Raw genomic sequence first — 22,622 nt, 5'->3', positions numbered from 1 at the left:
AAAGTAGAAAGCACTGAATTTGAAAGAATAAAGTGGTGACCATTCAGTCTTATTTTGCTAAGAGCGTAAGAATTTCACTGGCAGACTTTTGTTGTACTGTGTGTTGACTGCACATATTTTTAATGTGCTTCACAGGAGGTGTATCTAGAGCAATAAGCTGTAAAATGTCGAGTTGCTATGCCTTCCCTAGGAAATGCTCATTGTTAGCGGAAACAGAGTAACAAAAACTAAAAAGAAAAAAAGCATTTTAGCCTCTATATGTTATCTCTGATGAATATAAATTGTCCAACCCAAAAGCTTTTTTTTATGGGTTCATGTAAATTCAGAACAAACATGCAAAGAGAGCGAAACAAAAACTTGATGAGATGGGTTAGTATGTTTACGTGACTTGGTGGCATATTCAGATTATGTGGTGTGATTTGTTCTGCAGCTGCTTCAAATTAAGAACAGGTGTAGAAGGCAGATTATGCAAATACTCATATTAATGTAATTGTCAAATTGGTGTGTTTATCATTGTGCCTTTAAAGAGTAGACCATACTCTTATTTTACATGTAAATTAGCTTTATTCTTGAGAGCTGCTATTGGATAATGAGCTTATAAATGAGAAATTTCTAGCATATGGTGAACATTTCTAAAATGTGACATTTTCTTGTGTAGCAATCTATTTTATATATATTGTATAAACATAATCTGCTTTGTCTTCTTTAGAAAAATATAGCTATGATGCAGTTTGAAAATCTAGCTCGTTGGATTAATGAACTCGTATTTCTTTCATTTGTCTTTTTGAGTTCATCTAACCCTTTAGTAGGACAAATTTTGATGTCCTTCAGCTGTTTACTGTATATTTACAAACCTTCATAGACTTTATTTGCTTTAAATCTTGAAGAAGTACACATTGGAGGGAAAATGTGTTTGTTTAAAATTGATTTTTTACTTTCTAAGACATACTCTATTTAAACAATCATAAACTGGGTATCCGAGTTAAATATATATTTTTAAACATTGTTTACCTGGTGTTGCTAGTACGCATAGACATATTAATGATTGGCTGAGCTTTGTGATAGTTTTAGATCAGAGAGATTTGGTATCAAAGGATGTCCAAAATTAAAAAATGATGGGAACTTTTTATTTTCTTCAATTCTAAAAGTGATTTATTAATATGGACCTCATTAACAAAAGTTGCCCGGTATAAAAAATCGCAGAGCACTGTGATTCTATGTTTTAGTGCCTTTTCTTACTTACATCATTTGCACATGACCTTGATTAATAATAATTTAAAATCTGTTAAAAGAAAATACTAGGTACTAGCTTTTTATACATATATGTATGTATGCATATACGGCCCGATTTTATATATGCTGTCGATGAGGCAGGTTGAATATTTGAAACTGAGCTTTATGCACTGTGTGGGATGCTTTGTGCTGGGAATCTGGGCCAAACAGCTGAGAAAATCTCTGCTCCTCAGGAGGCAGAAGCTGAGGGCACTGGCTGCCAACAGCTGGCTACAGGGCAAACAAGATTAGAACAAGGTCTTTCTGCTTTTCTGCTTCTTGTGGCCATGGCACAGGTGGACTGTACTATTTATTTTCAAGAAGAAAAAGAAAATCCTGTTTTGCTTTTGGATACGTTCCAGAAAAGAAGCAAAAACTATAGTTATTGGGCTTGGTCTAGCACCCAGCAGCATCAAATTTCTTCCTGTTCTTTATCCTGAAAACTCAACGGGTAACTCCATGAGAACAACCTAAAAGACGTGAGCAAGAGGTTTAAAGAAGACAGCTATTAATTCGTTAGAGTTATTTCTCTAAATCACTCTTCAAAAAGGAACAGAGGGAGAACAGCTTCATTTTTAAGAGGTAGCTTCATCCTTTAGCAAATTATTTAAGATTGTATTGATTCTACGGTGCTTATCTTAACTGGTGTTTGCTTTACAGCCTGTTAGCTACCTATAAAATCTTTCATTCAGTTATTAGCACACTCTTAATGGAATGAAAACTATTTAAGAAAGAAAAGAGTGGCACGAACTTCATGATGTCAGTTGAAGATGATAAAGCTTTTCTTTAGGGTTAGCCTGACGCTATCACTTTACAGTACAACCATCAACCAGATAAAACGGCAATCTCTTTTTCTAATCAATTTTAATTACATGCATCATTTCAGTAGGATGCTATTGTGGGGTTAATTATCTTTGCATTTAGAAAAATTTTTACTTCCACTTGACTAGTTGTTTTTGGAGATGTTTGCAAGCAGAAATGTCAGTCAAAGCTATACAATATAGGTACCTTCCAGTATCATTTAGAACTCACTCTAGTAATGCTTTCTATGTCAAATAAATTAGATGCAACATGGACATTGTTACACAAAGAAGGTGCATGTATTGGAGAACCCTGTGATTCCATCACCTTACCAACAGTGCTTTAAAACAGCTAGGAATCTGGCCCAAGCTATCTTGGCTCTATTAAATTTCTCACAGACATCTATGGGAAGTATTTTGAGGCTAGGAAAAAAAAAAAAGGCCTGAAAAATGAGCAAATAAGAGCAAATAAAAAGACAAAAAATGCCTTCCAGTCACACTTATCGCTGATCCCTTTTTAACATTTTTTGTACTGTGTAATTGACACTTACGTGCAGTTACTTCTTAATTTTTTGGTAATTATTTTGGACTAATAATTACTTTTACATTATTTTGTTAAGTGTATGGCTCTTCTGACCACAAGCTTTGGAATATAATTAAGGAATTTGAACAGATGAGTTTGTAATAAGCCTTTTTGAGTTTTTCATGGAATAAGAGACTATTTTGCTCCAATGCCTTGGTCTTCTTCCACAGGATGTTCCAGAGGTGGATGGATTACAGCTGTATATATGCCTTCGCACTCTAGTTTTGTTGCCTAACCTTCTGGGAGCAAGCCTGAATAACCAACCTCACTTCTGCTATTATAGGGGGAGTTAATTTGGTTATTAAAATAGGACAGGCAGAATTGTTGCATATTTGTGTCCCCATTTCGCTCTATAAGGCAGCTGTGAACTTGATATTAAAGATACTGATTTCAAATAAAAGGATTTTTTAACTTCAAATAAATATTAAAAAAAAAACCAAACCAAAACAAAACAACCAAAACAACTACTTCAGTAGTGTTTATTATCTTTAATATATACACATTTAAAGGCAGCATTTGTATGTGGAGTACCAGCAATTTCCTGGGCCATGCAGAAAATCAGTAATAGTAATAGGACTGGATCTGAGCATGCTTGCATCTCATTTATACCATAGTAGTCCCCCAAGTCAGGACAGTTGCTGTTCACATGCACAGGCCATGATGTATGTTTTCTCTTGGATAGAAATTTTGGTTTGGGGAGTGGAGGAGGTTTTGCTTTTTGAGATTGACATTAGCTGGAGATAGGGCATAAATTGAGGTGCACAGACACTGGTAGTTGCACCAATTTTTCTATTAACATTTAATTAATCTTGCTCACACACACAGAATTAAATCAGTCACTGAGTTGGAGTCAGGAAGAATCTGATGTCCAGCTTAGACTGGCAAGGGTGCTTTGGGGTCTTGTGTTCTCTTCTGCAGTCGAAAATAGTCCACCTACTCATGTAACCTATAAATACTACTAACTACTAAACAGGTTCTCTGATATTGCTGAGAGTAACCTCTAGCAAAAGAGACATTAGTAACTCTTTTGATTACTCTTGCCCTCTTCTTGTAGTCTATTGTAGCTGTGGTCCTCGATGAAAGTCTATCAGTTGTAATAGTGTCTTAGGAAATGTGAAATGGACATTTTATGGACCCTTCTGCAGTATAGCTTTATTGTCTTGAATTAGGGAACTAGACCCCACAACAGCATTGATGTAACATTCCTGAAAGGGAATTAAATTTTGAATGCTTGAAAAATGAACTGTAGGCATATATAATTGATTAAAATTACAACAAAAGATGTAAAGTCAGACAACTTATTATATACTTTTTATTGAGCAGTCATTATGCCTTATGGAAGTCTACTGATTATAAGATGTGCAGCATGCATTCGTATCTATAGATACATATGAACAGATTTTATTTCTTTCTGGAATGACAACATAGGTGTTATCACTTTCCTTAGTGTTTATTTTCTTTAGCAACTCAGAAAATAAGATTAATGATTTTGTTTATGTGGGAGATGCTGTTTTCATTCAGGTCAAGGCTTTTCCTGTGCCTATATTCAGTTAAGATCTCCACTTTGTGTCTTATTAAGGGGTCACTATCTTGTAATCCTTTTATCTTCTTGTGATAGAGTTATTTGCATTGCTACTCTTTCTCAGTAAAGGAGAAAAAAAAAATTTAAAAAAGCAATCTGTGTCTGCCAAACCTCAGGCCACTGTCACCCCAGGCGTTAGTCAGCAAAATAGCTTGTATAGCAAATGGCTGTTGTCCATCTTCTCTTCTCTGCTCAACAGCAGGAGCTCTAAATCAAGACATTTGAAATTGTTATTACAAATCAGTGTGCTATGCAACGTTGTCTACAATTCACTGGCTAAGCTGAACCATCTATTGTGTTACCTTGTAAAGGATATGGTTGATGTTACAGTACAAAATGTTGCTATTTCGGGAACTTCAAAGTTGTATGTAGAATCACAGATTTGTTCTTTAAAATGTACTTTCTCTAAAGAAAGCATGTTTCTTTATTCCCTTTTTTTTCCATTCAAAAGTCTAATTTTAGGGCCAGACTTTCAGTTGAGTTGAGCACCCAGGACTCCATTGACGTCAGCGTAAGCTGCAGCAGCTCAACACCTCTACAAATAAAACTCTTAAATTCAGAGCTTCAAACTAGTCTAAACAAAAGCTATTTTTCTGCATAGACTTAATCAGATTTTGTTCTTACTTATGAGGCGTTATTTGTCTTTTCCTAGATGAGCAACTAAGATTTTTTTTTCCTTTTTTTTTCATTTATGTTGTATACTGTGAATTAAGTAACAATTTTTGAAGAGGCCGGTGGATACTTTGCCAAATCGCTCTAAAATTGTATGGCGTGTTTTGATTTTAACCAAAGTTACAGCTGTAGAGCTGTAAAGCAGTCAGTTTCCTTTATTATGACTAGTTCTACAACTTGTACTGTTTTAAATTGCCTGCAATTAGCATATTTCAACCTTATTTTTAGGTTTAAATTGCAGTGTGAGAATGTACTCTCCTCTTAGCTAATTAGTGCTATCAAGGAACAGTAGGTTACCTCATTAGTACCATGTGCATTTAATTAAAGAAGAGAAAATTGGAGTTAACCTCATAGTTAATATTTTCACAGAGTGCTACAATGCCAACACCTTCAATTGGAGTCACACCCCTGTGTATCTAATTATTCACTGGTGCCAAATAAGGTTAGCAAGGATATCACCATACTGTTGACAAAATAATTTAGATGGAAATCTGTTTGCTGGTTTCTGATGTGAATTTCCAGTTAGAGCAGATTATTTTTATTTGAATACTTTAGAGTCACAGGATATTTTTATCAACTTCTTACCCTCTTTTTATGTTCCTACCCAAACCTAGGAAAGGCCAAGAATGCATGAGGCACTTAATCTCAGGCGAGCTGTCTGTGATCCTCATCCTTACCTGGCAGGTGTCATAGCAATCTGGATATAACCGTTTTATTTTGGCTACCGGTATTGTTGAAGCCAGTACTGTTATATTGTACCCATGGAAAGAACTATACACAAATAGGTCCAGAATACAGGTACCTTCCCTTTGTAAATGTGCTCAGAATTTCTTATGGCTCGCTTTGCTTTAGAATTTTCTTTTCCACCATGCATGGGGAAAGTGGGAGAATGCTGCTTCATATACTTCTAGAGGGCATGATCTAATATAGAGATAAGCGCCTTCAGCTCCTTCAGGTTTCAGTGAAGTTGATTGTGATTGTTGTTTCCAATCTAGGCACTGCAATTTGTGTCTATTTACCTACAGAACAGTATTTTTTTTAATATATAGGATACTTAAAAGAAGAAAAACAAGGAAACTATTTTTTTGTCATTAATCTATGATATTGGTGGTCAAGCCTACAGTTTCCAGTCTGTAATAACATGAGGTAAATCTCTGTATATGAGTTTTGTATTTCAGTTTTGTATTAGAACAGCAGCATGGTGCGTTGGATGCCCAGAACCCAGTTTGCTCACAGCATCCGTGTACTGTTGATTTTACAAGCTCTTGAGATATACTTAATTTTAAACATATGAATATTCCCATTACTGATGTAAAAGGGACTTAAGTTTATGTCCTGGAATGTTTTGTCAAGTAAAAGTAATCTTATTTTTCACTTAGCTTGTCTAGAGCTGAATGGCTCAGCACTCACAGAGTCAGGTACACTCTAAGTGAATTTATTTTCTGAATTTTGTTGGCCAGTGCTATTAATAAGACAAATAATTTTGAACAAGCCATCTATAATCTCTGTGGCTCAGTTTTCCCATCTGTAAAATGGAAATGCCAATACTTCATGCATGAAGATGATTTAAGTGCAAATTAATTACTTTTTTGCACAATACTTGAGCACAATACCGCTTTGTACCAGAGTATTTTGGTGCCGGATCAACTTTGCGTGAAGTATACTTAATGATTAGATCTGTGGGATCATAACTGAATCCTTGAAGGAGGGGGGGGGGTTAATTTATTTACAGAAATCTTCATGCTAAATCAAGTACTTTCTTGCTAAATCAAGCACTTTCTTGTCTGTTCTTTTAGGTTACTTTGCTCAGGTGCTTACATTGGCATATGGGTGCTTTAAATAGTCACTTTACAAGCTTACTTATAACCAACCACTTTGACATTTAGCACTACTGTTCAAATGAAAATAACGGCTGACCTTTTTAAGTTTGGGGTTTTTTTACATTGAAGTAGACAAGACGCTCTTCAAACATTGTGCAATTCCCATATTAGCTTTACAAATTGCTGATCCTTCAGGTTCTACAGTAAGTTGAAAGGAATCCATTGGATTGAATGGCAGGGTGGAACTCTGAAGTCAGTCACTTTGACAGTTGGATAAAATTTCCATGTGAAAATAACTGACCTCAGTATTCACTTACCTAACTAGTACTTGTGTTTTATATATAGCTGCTAGAAAAATGTTGAATTATAAAATAGACCCATTTATCATTTTTTGCTTGTCTAAATAGAAGTGGGTTGTTGTTTGGGGTTTTTTTATACGATACCCCCTTTAACTGTAAAGGTGCATTTGAAAACAAATAAAGCAACTTTGTTTTCTAAGTTAGGACCTGTAAGGGAGACTTCAGGTTATAAAAGAGGAAAAAAAAATGTAGAAATAAAAAAAGAATGAGTTTTCAGTCCTCCATATGTGTTTGAAGAAAACTATGTGAGAACGTGCAATCTATGCAAGTCTGTGGTCTGACTTCAACCTTTTTTTATGTGTAATGTGATGTGAAATAGGGACTGGTTTCATTTGTGCTGGAGAAAAACTACAGCTCAGATTACAGCCCTTGGTGGTATCATCATCATCTCTTTGAAAGATCTCACCCAGCTCTATCAAGAATAACCAGGTAATAAAGACAAGGTCTACATCGTGAGTAGGCAATGACTTGGGTTGGTTTTGGTTTAGTACTTCTGAGTCTCAGCAAATCTAGTGGCTGGATCTTCTTATAAACATCCGTACAAATATGTAAAGCACAGATCAAACTAATAAGGATATAATTTTATATACTCATTTCCAAAGCCTGGATCTGTGTAAAAAAACATCTTAAGCAAAACTTTCAGCTGGACAACTTTTCAAGAGAATCCAAGTCATTTATTGTAGCATCTTGGATGGACTGCTACCAGTTTGGTGTTCCCTATCTGTGAAAATATTGGGTAGAGTTAGGGCTTTTATGGGTTAATCATCATCTTTAAGTGAAAAAAAAAAAGATACTTTGAGCAAATTTTCTATATGTAATACAATTTCATACAAATTCCTCTTCTAATATTCCTATTAATTAAAATTAGTTGCTAAATTCTTTAAGTTATTGCCTAGCCTGGCAATCTTTTTATCTTTTCAGTGGTCCCTAAAGAACACAATAGTAGGGCCACACTTTTTTCTTCTTTTTTTTTTTTTTTTTTTTTTTTTATTCCTATATCTCCTGTTATTCAAATTTGGGTTTTTGGTCATGTGGTATTCCAGGGAATGCATTATTTATTTTACTGGACTTGGTCACTTTGGCACAGTTAGAACTGACAGAATATAAAGTAAACAACTTCTGTTTTTCCAGGGAAAATGACCGATAAGCAGGGGGAAAACATTTATGATTTGGTCAATATTCTTCATTGGCATATTAAAGAGATGAGAAAGAAGTATTACAAGATAAAAATAACACGAGCACTATGTTTATATAAAATATACTATATGTCAGCTTGGATGAGGAAAGTGCATACAATGTAACTGTAAAATTATGATTTCTTCTGTGTTTTGTTCTGACTCCTTGTGTTCCTGCAGAGGTGTGGATGTCTCTTCCTCTTGAATTTTCTTTGCTATATTAAGTTTCTTAAAAGGAAAATTTTTTTTTCAAAAATCACTCTCCACTTCTACAAAATTTAATTTACAATTGCATAAAGGAAATTACTGTAGTTTAGGCAGCCAAGCATTTCAGCAGATCCCTAGAAATGTACAAAGGAAAGAATGATTATCAGTCTTGAATTGTGGATTAAGAGGATCATACTACACAGAGTACTGTCTAAAAGTAGCAATTTAATAGAAAATGTGGATGTTCATGTGAAGAATGTCTCTGAGGTTGAAGATAGCATTTAAAATATGGAAGATTTTTTTTTTGCTTATTATTTCATAAAAGGTTTGCTTAGAGATGTTTGTCTCATGAATACTTCTATTGAATGTTACAAGCAGCTTCATTAGGAGTTTTGGAGACATCCTTTCTTAAGTACAGTTTTGGTTTTGTTAATTTTATTTGAAAGGCAAATTCCATTACAGAAGGAAAATTCTTGTTGTGCAGTGCAAAAACATATTAAAAATGTACACTAACTTCCTTCCATGTGTATGTTACAAAGCACAAATAAGCTGTAATTCAGAAAGTGCCATTTCATATATTTAAAGGGAAGATTTTAAAAATCACAAAGTAATTGAGGTTTCTGAGGTTCTAGAATACATTTTTCATACACAGTCCCTTGTGCCTTTTTTCCCTATAAAACAGCACTGCTTTTTGAGTCTTGTAGAGAGCAGAGTGGCTTCTTTGAAGTCTGCAACTAAAGTGAGTTGCAATATGACATGGAGAGAGACACGTTTCAACAACTTGTAATACGTGTGTTCTTGTCCCGTAAACTTAGCTAATACTTTTGCAGAAGACACTCAATCAAACCTTTTATTGGACAAAATCAGCACAGATTTTCTATAATTCTGCCTTTTTAAACACAGGGAAGACCTAGTCCGTTATTTCAAATGTCACCTCTGTGTTAGCTCACAGTATATCCCAGTTATGAAAATGAAGATAGAATATCATGCTATGCATAAGTTTTTTTCAGTATTTTATTTTGTATCAGTACAGTATTTGAAAATAGTTGCCCTGAACAGCCAGATCCAGCACAGACTGCAACAATGAAAAATTCAATGGAGTGCTTTTCCAGAGGCGTTCTCCTTCCCACTGCAAATAAAATTGATTGTCACTTGATGGCAAAGTGATTTCTTTTCTCTCAAAATGCACTTTATTGTCAGCAACATAATTTATATCAAGCAAGCAGTGACTTTCATCAGTTTATAACATCTGAAGATTATGTCTGTATCCAATAGGAAAAAATCTTTATTGCTTTGGTCTTTCGTATACAGCTACATCACTTTGATTATTAGAACCTTAGCTAAAAATATCTTTCACTAAATCATGGCTAGGTTTACTACTTATATATTAATTTTTTTTCTTCCTTCCAAATTGTGATATATGGCTGAATATCTGGTCCATTAGGTTGTTGGGGTTTTTTTTAATCTCTGTGGAAACTAATGAATGAATAGAAGTTGATTAAGGAGGAGCATTTGGTCTGTTATTGATATAGGAGATATCTATAGACTACCCCAGAGATATCTTTAGACTACCTGCTACCTATTTTCATAGAAATTAACCCTTTTTCTTCACCTGACAATATCAACTATAAACAGGAATCCATAGCCACACTTCTAAGCCTCTAAGGAACAATCTTTGATTCTGCAGCATATAATTATATCTTCATAATATATTTATAATTATTATATTTTGTAATTTGCAGCATTATAATTTTAAACTAAAACTACAGAATAACATATATACACATATGCACACACAAGCATATTCTATATCCTATATACCTATCTCACGGGCAGTTTTAGCAGTATATTAGCAGTTCCTTAAGTTTTTGGCTCACGCTAGAGCAGCACTAGGTGTTCCCCAGGTGGGGACATCCCTGGAATGAGGCAGGCCACCGCCGGTGCGAGCACGTAAGGGGGCTGAAGTGTCTGTTTACGTGGCTGTGGGTGGAGTGGCCACTTCCACTAATGCCTGACTAAATCCTCGTGGGGTACAAACTCAGCAAGTGAGCCACACACCTTAGTGTTATCAATCACATAATACGAATTAATAAAACACAAATACTGTCCAATATACAGTGAAAAGAGCAAATGGAACTTGGCTGTTCTAAAGTTCTAAAATACTCCTAAGGAGTGTTATATTTCTAAAAAAATGAAGAAGTAATTTTTAATATAATGCTGGTTTTCATGAACATTACATTTCATCTGCCGTTTACTTTTATAGCTTTTCTGGATGAAAATCAACAGTTTGTTTTGCTTTGTTTCAATATGAGATGAATCAGTTGCTTATATGTAGTTTAAGCTGACTAAACATAACAATGGGTACCCTTTGCTCAGTTAATATTCAGGTTTATGTTTACTTAAAAGCATATTGTTGAACAGGCTAATGGCTAATACAATACACATAGGAGAATGTTTTGAGCCACATGCCTCTTGTGGACTTTGATGGGAGTTTTATTGCTGTATCTCCATTTATTGTTTTGAAAGGGTTCCCCACAGAGCTAAGAAAGCCAGTGTATTAGGTGATATTAGGCTGTAAACATAAGTTATTTTCTAATAGCTGGTTTAAAACACCAGCTAAAACATCAAAATTTTTAATTACAGAATAAGTGGTGATTATTACAATAAAATAATATCTAATAACATACTTGAATGACCTAAATCTGCAACTCCTTTTTGATAAATTATACTCCTTTGTACTAATCAAGGGTATTATCATTTAAGTTTAAAACATAATGCTAAAGTTGTAAGATTAAATGAAAAAAGCACTAATCAGAAAAAAGTCTACTGACTAAACTATATTGAATTCAGTATTTTTCCTAGTTATTTTACGAATCATATATTCTTTAACATCTTCAGCACCTATTTTAATTCCCAAACATTATCTTGTTTTTTAAGTTTAGACAGAAAGCACAGAAGTAAGGGTTTAGTATTGATCTTTCTTTTCTGTCACTGGGCTTTTGCTCATTCTTGGAATGCTTTAGAGCCGTTTGGCTTTTTATTTGCAATTTACTCTGAAATTAGCTCTGCTTTTCTATGCAGACACATCTTACATTAACTCTTTCCTTTATGCTTAACACTCTCATCAACTTTACCATGGGCTTGATTGAGTCTTGAGTAATCAGTTGGTCTTTTTTGTTCCTTGGGACCCATTTCCACCATTATTAGCCAATTCTTAATATTTCTGAGTACAATATGGCAGTCACAAGTAAAAAATACATTGCCAAAAATCTAACAAAATTTTGACAGAATTTCTGCTTATTGTGTTCCCACATTTCATTTTAGCTGCATTAGAATAGCTTTGGTGTAGTGCTAGGAAATATCAAGCAAATAAAGTAGGTGATATCTAGAGCAGTTGTATGTACTTCAAATGTCATCAGATGTCATTGGCAAACCAATAGATACACATTGCCCTAGACTCTCCAAAAAAGTGTAATTCAGTTCCCGATCTTAACAGTTCCTGGATCTTAACAGTTTCTGTATTTCTCAATCATTAAGCAGAACACTAATATTCCATTTGGTAGGTATTTTAATATGTGTTTACACAAAAGTGAGAGTTGTTAGGTTGCATCAAATACCTTGCCGGCTCCATAATCCAAATCCCATACATCAGGAACTGTTTGGGGGAGATTTAAATGGTATTTCTTGTAGACAGTGTTGGTAAAAGAACTCTCTTCTGTAATTGTAAAAGGGAACTTCAGCTTCAGGGATCACTGGTAACTTACTTCTGTTGTCTGCTGAGAAACTAACACTTCATACTGAGCAATTGGCAAGAACAAAACTCGGTCTTATTTCATGCATAATCTGTACATAAATTGTAACTGAAGGTGACTTTTCATAGCAAGTATCCAGGGTCAGACTCTTGGATTGAGCAGGTTCTGTCACTTTCATCAGTCACCTCTTGAGCTGAGCAGACAGTGCCACTAATAGCAACAGATTTTGTCAACTGTAGCCTTCTGTTGGAACTTTTTTATTTTCAAAAAATTTAAATGACTTCTGCCATGAAAAGGGAATTGACACAAAAAGCAATATGAAAAAAATGAAATTGATTTCGTGATAGAAGCTGATAAATTTGATTAAAAGTTCATACTTTAAGCTGCTGCTTTCTTTCATTGACTTTTTTTGCTTAGCCGTTCACTTCTGCATCCCCTTAGCCAGTTTGTGAGCTCAGTAGGTATGCTGTTCTCAATAATTGTTGGGAGTTTCTCTTCTCCCAATTCCATCCTACACTTCCCTGGTTTTCTTTTTATCCTTCTAATTGCTTCTTTGCCATTTTCTTCAGAGAATCTTTATTGTAGTTAATCTAAGTGAGAAACCTAATCATCATCTTTGTGATTTATACTCCAGATACCATTTCCTCTATTAAAAAAAAAAAACACAAAAAACCAACAAAAAAACCCCAAACAGATAAAACTCATCCCATCTTCCTGTTATGGACCTGTAGATGCTTAGACATCAACTTAAAGACCAACAGGAATAATCTTTCCTCTTTCAGTGCCTTTCTCCATCACTGTCAACTGTATCAGCATGTCAGTTGTCTTAAGCTTGGAGCATAAACAACATCTTGAATTTGGGTATCTTTCCTATTCTTCACATCCATACTAAGGTACAGCATTTTAAGCTGTGCGCTGAGCTGAAACTCTCATGCAGGTTCTCCACATTGCAGTTACTACAACTGCCCTCTTTTCAGCACATGACAAATGTCATCTTGTCTCATTGCTGCCACTGTTCTGCACAGATTATTTTCTTAACATCTCTCTCTGCGTCGTTCCCCAGTTCCCCTTCAAAGCATCAAATACAGGCAGTTTGTTTTCAGTTTTATAATCCTTCACAGACTGACTTCACGATACCCATTTTTCCTCATAAAGCAGGAAAAAAAATGAGCCATTAATTTCCTACTTACAGATTTTCAGATAAGCCCTATTGTACTTTCTCCTGTGCTGTCTGTAATGATTGTGAGGTACCTCATTATCCTCCTCCAAGTCAGTCATTCCGACTTCTCCAGTTTATGCATAGAAAGCTTAGGCACATATATTGCCTGCTATCATGACAGGTATTTCCTATCAGTCTGTCACTGTCATCTCATGTCTTCCATAGGACAATCATTTTACTCCGTGTCTGTGCAATGCCTACAGTATGGTCCTGGTCAGCAACATGGAAACCTTCGTACACTTGCAGTAATTCCCATGCTACTGCACCTGCTACCGCTTCCGAGTCTTTCATTGCCTCTGTGATTTACCATGTGCATTGAAGTGCTTCGTTCTAACAGGATAAAATACAGCCTTATAATTAATTTTTCTGCATTACTGATTCGGCTGGAAGTTTTGGTGGTCTGACCTTTCTGGGGGACAAATCATGCTCTTCTTCTGTGGCCTCAAAGTCTACTGAAATTGCAGAGCACACACATCTCTATTGCATCTATTAAGAAGACTCCAGTATTTTCAATCTACAAGAAATATTTGTAAGTGTCTCAAAAAAAAATACGTTTTTTAAGTAAGACCAAGAGATATGATTCAAAAGGACGTTCAAAAAGCCTTTGACACAGTCCTTCACAAGTGATTATTAAGAAAACTGAATAGTTCTGGGTGAAAGTTAAAGTTCCATCGTAAGTTAGAAACAAGTTAAGAGACAGAAGATAAAGTAGGAGTAAATTGTCAATTTTCAGCATGGCAAAAGGTTAACATTTCTGTCTACCACTGACCTGTACATTAAACAGCATTGTTTAATATATTTATTAATGAGCTGGAAAATGGGCTGAAGGATATCATATGTGTCAAAATTTAAAGATGACCAAAAACTTATTTAGCCTTATCAAGATTAGAGATGACTTTGTGGCACTCCAGAGGAATGTAGAATGGTAAGTAAGTGAATGCCATGATGGTAGAAGAAAGACAGTATTGATTAGTATGAGACATACCGAAGGAGTAATTTGACTGCTTACACTGATAATGTACCTGTTTGCACTGGTTGTTAAAAAATAAGAATAATCACAGTGTGGGAGAGAAAACAAGTTGTATCTTCTTATAACAGCCACATCTTTCCTCAGTCTACAGTAAAATGGAAACAAGAAAACAATCCCAAGATTTATGAAAATTGAGAAGTGTGCTGACAAAAATATTATAATACCGTTTTTATTTTGATGTATGATCTTGTGATGTTACGCTGAATTTGGGATGTTTCATTTTAATATGAAAATACCGCTCAGTAGCCTGAAGAAGGATCATTTCTTTTTTTCTCTCTCCACAGATACTTCTGTTATGCAGTCCAACTATTTCAGACCATACATTGTGTCTGTATGTAACTCCTAGCAAAGCTGTACTTTGAAAGCCACAGGGGAGTGTGGTTTCATCCCGGTTCATATGTATCTCTGTGTGAGAGTCTGCTCTGTATAATAGTTTTTATCAGTGAGCTATTATTTCAAAACCAGGGTAGTTGTTTTTGTATATAAAATATATTCTAAATACAAATCTCATTTAGGTTGTTTCTAAAAAATGCTAGCAGAAATTCTAATATTAATAATGCTAATAATAATTTCTTAGTTGAGAAAAAAAAATAGCAGTTAATGTCTGTGAAATTTCTCTACTCCCTAAATCTTGAGCAGATAGAAGAAACTTGTCATTTGAAAAACTGGTGGAGCTTTGGTGCCTAAAGACCATGATATCAGGTTATTTACCCAAATCAGTTACCCAAACTACACTAGAACTGTCTTTGTACAGATAAGTGAATTTTTTAATATATGTATATATATGCACATTCTTGTGAATTGTCTGTAGAGGCTTTTCATATTTAACTTACTTGTATAGTGCTTTGTTCTGCTTTATACTCAATCTTTCAGTCCTTTCCTGTTATATAGTTTTATGATTCTAGGCTTTATTAGGAACAAAATATACCACAGCCTCTTCATTGTTTGTATTCCGGGAGCACTGTATTAGTTGCAGTCTGTGTATTACTTCATAGAAAACTCTTACTTTTTATGAGCCGAGTCTCTTCTTGGAGCAAGTGCTTTGGTATCTTTGCACAATTCCTGCCAAAAAGGTGATCCTCATTCAGTTGTCTAAATGAGAAATCTTTCACCTGAATTGTGCAACATAGGAAAGCATGAGACTTTTGGTCGTACTCCTTCCACTTCTGGCTCTCTAGGCTTGGACTATATGCCCATGAAGAATATTTGTTGTTTATCCTATTTAACACTACAGTCATATCACAGATGCTCCAAATACTGTTTCTCTGCTTCTGTTTTGTTTCTTTTTTTCCTGTGTATCCTGTCTTATTGGGATGCCAGTAGCCCGTGTTCATGCGTAAACTGGACTTCTACTCCACAGAACATCTTCTGTTCCTGTCTAAAGAATGTGTAAATCTCATCAGACTAATTGCAGCTAGGCTAGGTCAGGACCCTGAAAGATGAATGCCAAGATTTGTTGGATACAGTCCATAGCAACCCTGTAATGGTCCGATCAGGAGGGACATGAGGTATAAAGATTAAAACTCCAGTCTCTACATCCCTTGAAGCTGTCCTGTTCTTTAAGAAAAACACAGCATTGCCTTCTGATTGCCATTAATAACCTATCTTTTTCAGTGCAGTATAGTCTTTTTCTTAAGACCTTCAGAATGAGTCTTAACTGATATTTCTCTAACCATCCCCTTTCCTTGGACTGTCTTTCATTTTAGGATTTCATACTTTTAAAATGAGACACTTCCTTCTTTTAAGAAAATTTATTTAGCTACACTAATCTCTTAAATCAGCTGAACACTCAACTCTTGTCCTTGAGGACACGCTTTAAAGGACCTGTCTTTGCACTTCTTTAGATCTTTGGGCTAGAAGAAGTTGTAACTAGTCATACAATAGAGTTTGTTGAGAAATCTGTGGGTGAGAAACACACACTACCGATAGAATGAAGAATTTATTGGAGGATGCAAATACAGACACGTGCAAACACACAAAGACAGGATGTCGGGAAGTTCAATACAAAATACTAATTATTCCCCGAATAATAGAATTCATGTTTCCATTTCACTTATTACTTAAAATTCAAGAAAAGTCCTGTTTTACTTACTCAAAGAAATTTCTTTTCTAAGTATGCATGTAAAGAGTACCAGTACCATTCTGTGAACCTGAACACCACCAAACTACAAGCTGAGCACACTGTAGTTTCTTTCTTTGTAGTGGATGATGCACATTTTCAGTTGGACTTTTGTCACCTTGTGTACCGTAGTATGAAACCATGAAACTACAGGTGACAATTCATGTTTAGAGTAGTAGGCCTTTTTCTAACATGTGTGCCTAGCATAAACTGCCAAGTACATCAGGAAAAAAGCCATTTTTTGAAGTGAACAATTAATTACAAAGAAGACCAAGATAAAATGGGAAAGCAAAAATAAAAACAAACCAAGATTTTAGTTTTCGAAAGAAGACGCACTCTTCATTGTCAGATTTCAGCTGGTTTTAAAGCCTGTTGAGTAGTTACACATATGAGAATAATTCCAGTTAATATATATAGTCCTTTAGGACTGAAAATATTCTTCAATTTGTCCAATTGACTAAATTCCTCTATGAACCAGCACACTGTTGGCTCCCTTGATTCTCTTGAATTGTTCTGCCACAGAGATATGTATCTGCTCAACAAAGAAGGATGCTGTGTCAGCTATGGAAGTGTATGTAGAAAATTACTATATGTTTCTCATTAATGATTTCCTGCATTTATAATTGCACAACAGCTGTAGATGTTGGTAAGACCACTTCCTTTACTAAACGATGTCTGCAATATATGTTGGGGTTTTAAGTATTTGTCAAGTAACCCTTGGAAGGAAGAAACAACATACGGAAAAGATAAACTACTTATTGCTAATTTTATTTATTATATTAATCTTTTCATCATCTTTTTCCAACCTCACCTTACTCTAGGACATTTTAATCATTTTGTTTGGTGTTCTGGTTTTGTTATCTGTTGTGTTTGGGGTTTTCTTGATTTGAAAAAAAAAGAAAGCAATGCCATTGCTGGAAGGATGGGGGAGTGTCCTGCACAGCATTTTTCACACTTCTGAGCAGTATCCTCTTGACCTTCAATTTAACTTTGAGACAGTCACTCTTATCCAAGAACTGATTGCTCAATCATTTTACCTGAATGGTCACATCTTTAGGAAACAAGATACACACACAAGAAGGAATGGCTTACGGTTGACTTCAAAGCCTCTTGTGCTTTGCCAGCTTGCAAGGTTCCTTTATGTTTGGAAAAGCTGAAGAAATAAATAATTTGTGGAGGGCCTTGCATGTGAGGGCTTTTAAGGAAAAAAGCCATTAGCCACAAATTCTCTGAATACCTTCCTGGGTGGGGAAGTTCAGAGGCACTTATTGCACTGTTTACTCCAGCTGTGACATGCAGATAGCAGGAGCACCTTGGGGCTGAATATGTCGTTTTCTCAGTGAGATTGCAAGACTGCTCTGACTACATCTGCATTGGGGACCTTATTTTAGTGCTTTCACTGAAGCTCTCAGTGAGGAAATATATAATGTGCAACTGAATATGTTTCATGGTTCTACAGATGAGAAGGGAAGGGTGTTCCTTAGGCATGTTCTACAGATGTGTGTGGTCACCTGTGCTTGCTTGTAAAATAAATCTAGGGTAAGCTTTGTAAAGCTACAGCTAGTCATGCATGCCCCAGGCCCTCTAACTGAGAAGTTGCCTATTTTTGCATGTTATACCAGGTCAAAATTCAGGCTTCTAATTACGTTGTTTATGTCCAGAGGAGTATGACAGTAGGTGATACTGAGTCAGATCCTAATATCCTGTGTTTGTGAGTGCCCACTCCAGATGCGTTACGAATGGTGGGCTGGGTGAGATGATAAGACAGGATAAAAAACTTGAGAACCTTCCCTTTTACGTTCTCCCAGCAATGTGAGGCTCAAGAACCCTTTGTATTCAACAGCTTGAAATAGATTTTTCATCTATGAATTTTAAGTTTATTTTTGAAAACATGTAAAGTTTGAGGGTTTTTTCCTTGCTTGTTCTGCCAAAATTAGTACTTTATTTCTTTCTTGAATGTATCAGGTCCTGTTTCCGGGCATTGAATCTTGTTAAACTTCGGAGAGAATTAAGAGAGAACAATGTCAACATCCCTATCACAGGATCAGACATCTTGGGTCCTGCTAATGCTCTTTGTGGTTCAGAAGCTGGAGATCAGCTTCTTCAGCAGCTGAAACCTGGCAGATTTAGACTAGATTTATAACATTATTTAGTTACAGTGAAATCATTCAAGTTCTGTATCATGAGTGATTTCACATACCAGCAAATCTCTGCACAAAAGCTTGCAGGACACGACTATGGTATCTCCCTGTAGTTGCCTTCTTTCTCTCTCTGTCTTACTCAACCTGTTCTCCTTTTTTCCTAGACAATTATCTGGTGATTTTGGAAGTAAGGACATTTCTTTATTTTCAGGATCTCGTCTGCCATTCAGTCTGACTCTTATAGATGGAAAGAATATAAATTTCTCTTCCAAACAGACAAATTCTTTTTCTGTAATCAGCTGGGAAATATCCTGGTGACAGCTCTTTGTTTATATTCTACACATATGCCAAAACCCGTAAATACCTTTTCTCTGATCAATGTTCTGCTGTATGGTATTGAATTACAAAAAAATATAATAGCATATACAAGGCTTATAGAAATCAGTGTCTGTAAACTGAGTATCACTGATCAAGCGTACAAAATTTGAAAGGTAAGGTTGTTTCTTCCCTGTTCTCTTGAAGTTGTTTTTTCTGATGAGTAGACAAAGAATTATAATATGGAGTTTCATCAGTTTACCTCCTCAGAAAATTTGTCTGTAAAAATAATAACTCAGATTTATTCCGTGCATTTTAATTCTCCATAAGAAAAAATTTGGAGGTGGTGTTAAAGTTAAGCAATGCTGCCGAGCTAATGGAGAACTGTCTGTAATTTTATTCTGGAAATCTTCTGAAGACTGAAGTTTCTGGCTGCCTTGGAAGCTTAGCAAGAGGAATTTGTCTCAGACATTGCTTACTAGCATCCAAACACAAAAATCACCAAACTTGGTTTGTTCTGAGTAAAAAGACAAGCAAAAAAAGAGCCTTCATACAAGGATTAATTTTAGTACCATTTACTTCTCTGTGCACACTTTATGTTTAGATGCCATTTATAAATATCTTATTATCATTTGTTAAATTTTATGACAATTTATACCATGCCTGATGACTGTAATTCATGCATTAAACATGCACACGTATTTTAACAATATTTGCATCTTATAATATGCTTTGTAACGACTTGTCATAGACTCATCGGTTAAACATTTATTTTACAAATGCATTTTGTAATATGCTATGGTAATAAACTATAAAAAAGTTGTCCCACCTTGTAATATTTTCAGATGGATGAATAATGCATAACAAATTCTACCTTCATTTAAAACATGACCTCTATTGTGATGAAATCTGATACATTGTCTGGATTTGTGGTGATCACCGAGTTGTGTGAGGTGCTGTCAATCTGCTTTCTGATTAATTTTTGTAGCTGATAAATTTGAATTAATCTGTAAATATTTACAAAATAATATGGTTTATTTTTTCTATTATTTTATTTTTATCCACCTGATTTATTCAAACCAAATGTACCAACCCCCATCACGCTGTGAGCTAATTTTCATTCAAATCATTTCTGGAAATTCAATTCAGTTCTGAAATTGATTATAAAAATGGTGATTGTTCCCTTGCTGGCTGCCTAAGTTTGTCATATGTATCTCTAAAGAGGCCTATACTACTGTCACATCTAATCTTATGAGCCATGTAAAACTGAAGGGTATATAATATTGGAAAAGTTTATACTGAGCTACTACACAATACAAACATGTTTTTACTATTTATAATTTTTTATTTGGGCTACATCTGATTTTATATACTTTTTAACTTACAGAACTTTATTCAAAACAAAATTTTGCTTAAATTGACAACAGTCAACTTATTGACTATCTGACTTCCTGAAGTATCATGCTGATTTTTTCAATAGTTTTGTCAGTATGAATGTTAGTACCTAGGATTCCGCAGCTGGTTTCTCTGTCTGTGTGTGTGTGCATGTGTGGATCGTAACATTTTCATTCATTTTATTCCACAACGAGAGTTTTTCTTCAAATTTGAAGGGAAAGAAGGGGATTTGAGGGTTGGTTGGTTTGTTTAGGTAGGATATAGAGTATTATAGGGATGTCCATACATCCAGTGATAGAATGAAATGAATGAAGATTTCAGCAGTGTTCTTCATTTGTTGCCTTCCTGTACCTGAATGAAAATCAAAGTGGATGGAGGTTTTACTTTTGCTGTTCACCTGGAATAACTTTTAGGGCATCACATCTATCTGATGCAGTCTGAATGTGTGAAGTCAATACAGAGTAGTCTGGGTTTACATCTTTTTAACATAAATACAAATGACTGGTTCAGGTGCATACTAATGGGAAGTCAACATTAGATAATTGGTCTCTTGGAAGCAGGCTTTATTTCACCAGACAATAGATGGTTACACATTGTCTCTGCCATTCACCTTAATAGTCCAGGCTCAAGAGCTTTTTGTCACCATTCATAGTCAAGGCAATTTTAGTCAACACATTGTTGTCAATGCACAGTCAACACAGCTTAAGAGATAGTTTACTCGATCTAATTTAGATATCTAATTAGGATTTAATGAATTGTGCCACATAAATGCCTATTTTTCTCCTTGGATTATACAGGTAACCTCAGATGACTAGCATAGGGTAGACTTTTTGCATTCGGTAGAGTGATATCCCCCCCATTCCCACTTCTATTTTTCTTTCTTTTTTTTTTTTTTTTTCCTTCTAAATAAATTACTGCTTATGAAATGAGCCAGGCTTATTGTCGATAGAGCTTTACCTCTTTACACACTGAGCATATTAGACTACATTCTACATAGTCAAACACACTCTGTTTAGATTGCATAAATTCTGTTACGGAAGTCTCTCTGCTCATGGAGAGAATAATTAATTCCATTTCAGTTTGCTATTTCTTTGTTAGTGTTTCTCATTAGGTGAAGGCAAGCAACTAGTTCCAGTTGGGATATAGTGTTCTGGTGATGTGGCATCTATCCTGTAGCATCGAGACTAGGAAATACTCATTCTACGTAGGCTTACAAGCATTCATGAAACTTTAGACTAGTCATCTAAGTACTGAAATGGTTTTAGTAAAGGTGAATTATTTAGTCTTCTATCACAAACACTTTGCCATCACGTCTCCCTTTCTTTTAAGATGGTCTCATAATTTGAATAACACTTGCTGTCTTAAAATCCAAAATGCAGCAGTCATTTTTTGTGGGAAAAATTTACCTATTTTTTCCCCAGTGGTCATTTTTGTTAGAATCATGTTGTCTTCTTTACTCATCTTTCAAATGATGGATTTGACTGTGGTATTTCATAGAGAGTATGGTGACTTCTAGAGTTAATTTTATAACAATGTTTCTAATGTGTAACAGTTTCACTGGATTTCTTAGTTTTAATTGTGCACACTATTTCTTTGAATACATCGAAATGATGCAGTATACTGGTAGTTTCTTAATTCTCATCTGTTATATTCTCATCTATTATAAATCACATTATGGTTGCACAAGAAATGCAGTAAACATCTGTATTATGTGATGGGAATTTCTTTTTGTAAGTATGCTCAGAAAGCACAGAGATTCCACCCTTCACTATATTTCTTGGCAACTTGTCTTTCTTTCACATATATCAAATATATATGATATATGTGCTTTTGTTGTTACTTGGCTGCTTCAGGATTTCTGTAGTTCAGATTCATTGCATTCCTTGTGTTCTTGGAATTGCTTTTCTTCATTTCAGGTACAGAAAAGCCTATTAGACACGTTCTAGAAATTTGTTTCTCCACATTGCATATGTCTGTTTATACATGCACATACACAAGTGTATATTTACATAGGCAGGTATCATATGTAGTCCTAGTACAGGTAATAAACTGCAGGGTTGTTCGTCATGCACTTTTCTCAGCTGAACTTGGCTAGTCTCTTTCCTTCTGTCATTTAAGATCTCTACTGTTAACACTAGCAATAATTTCCCAAGGTATTATTTTCTGTTTTCTCCTTATTTT

The 22,622-nt window shown here is 35.1% G+C and overlaps 1 protein-coding gene across 9 annotated transcripts in view; it reads left to right on the top strand.

Moving 5' to 3' along the window:
- Positions 1-22,622, top strand: part of FOXP2 (forkhead box P2) — a 435,423-nt gene that overhangs the window by 324,309 nt on the left and 88,492 nt on the right. The window lies entirely within an intron of this gene.

The sequence above is a fragment of the Haliaeetus albicilla genome, chromosome 14, assembly GCF_947461875.1.
Source record: "Haliaeetus albicilla chromosome 14, bHalAlb1.1, whole genome shotgun sequence".
Lineage (NCBI taxonomy): Eukaryota > Metazoa > Chordata > Aves > Accipitriformes > Accipitridae > Haliaeetus > Haliaeetus albicilla.
This window is presented reverse-complemented; position numbering and strand designations above follow the sequence as displayed.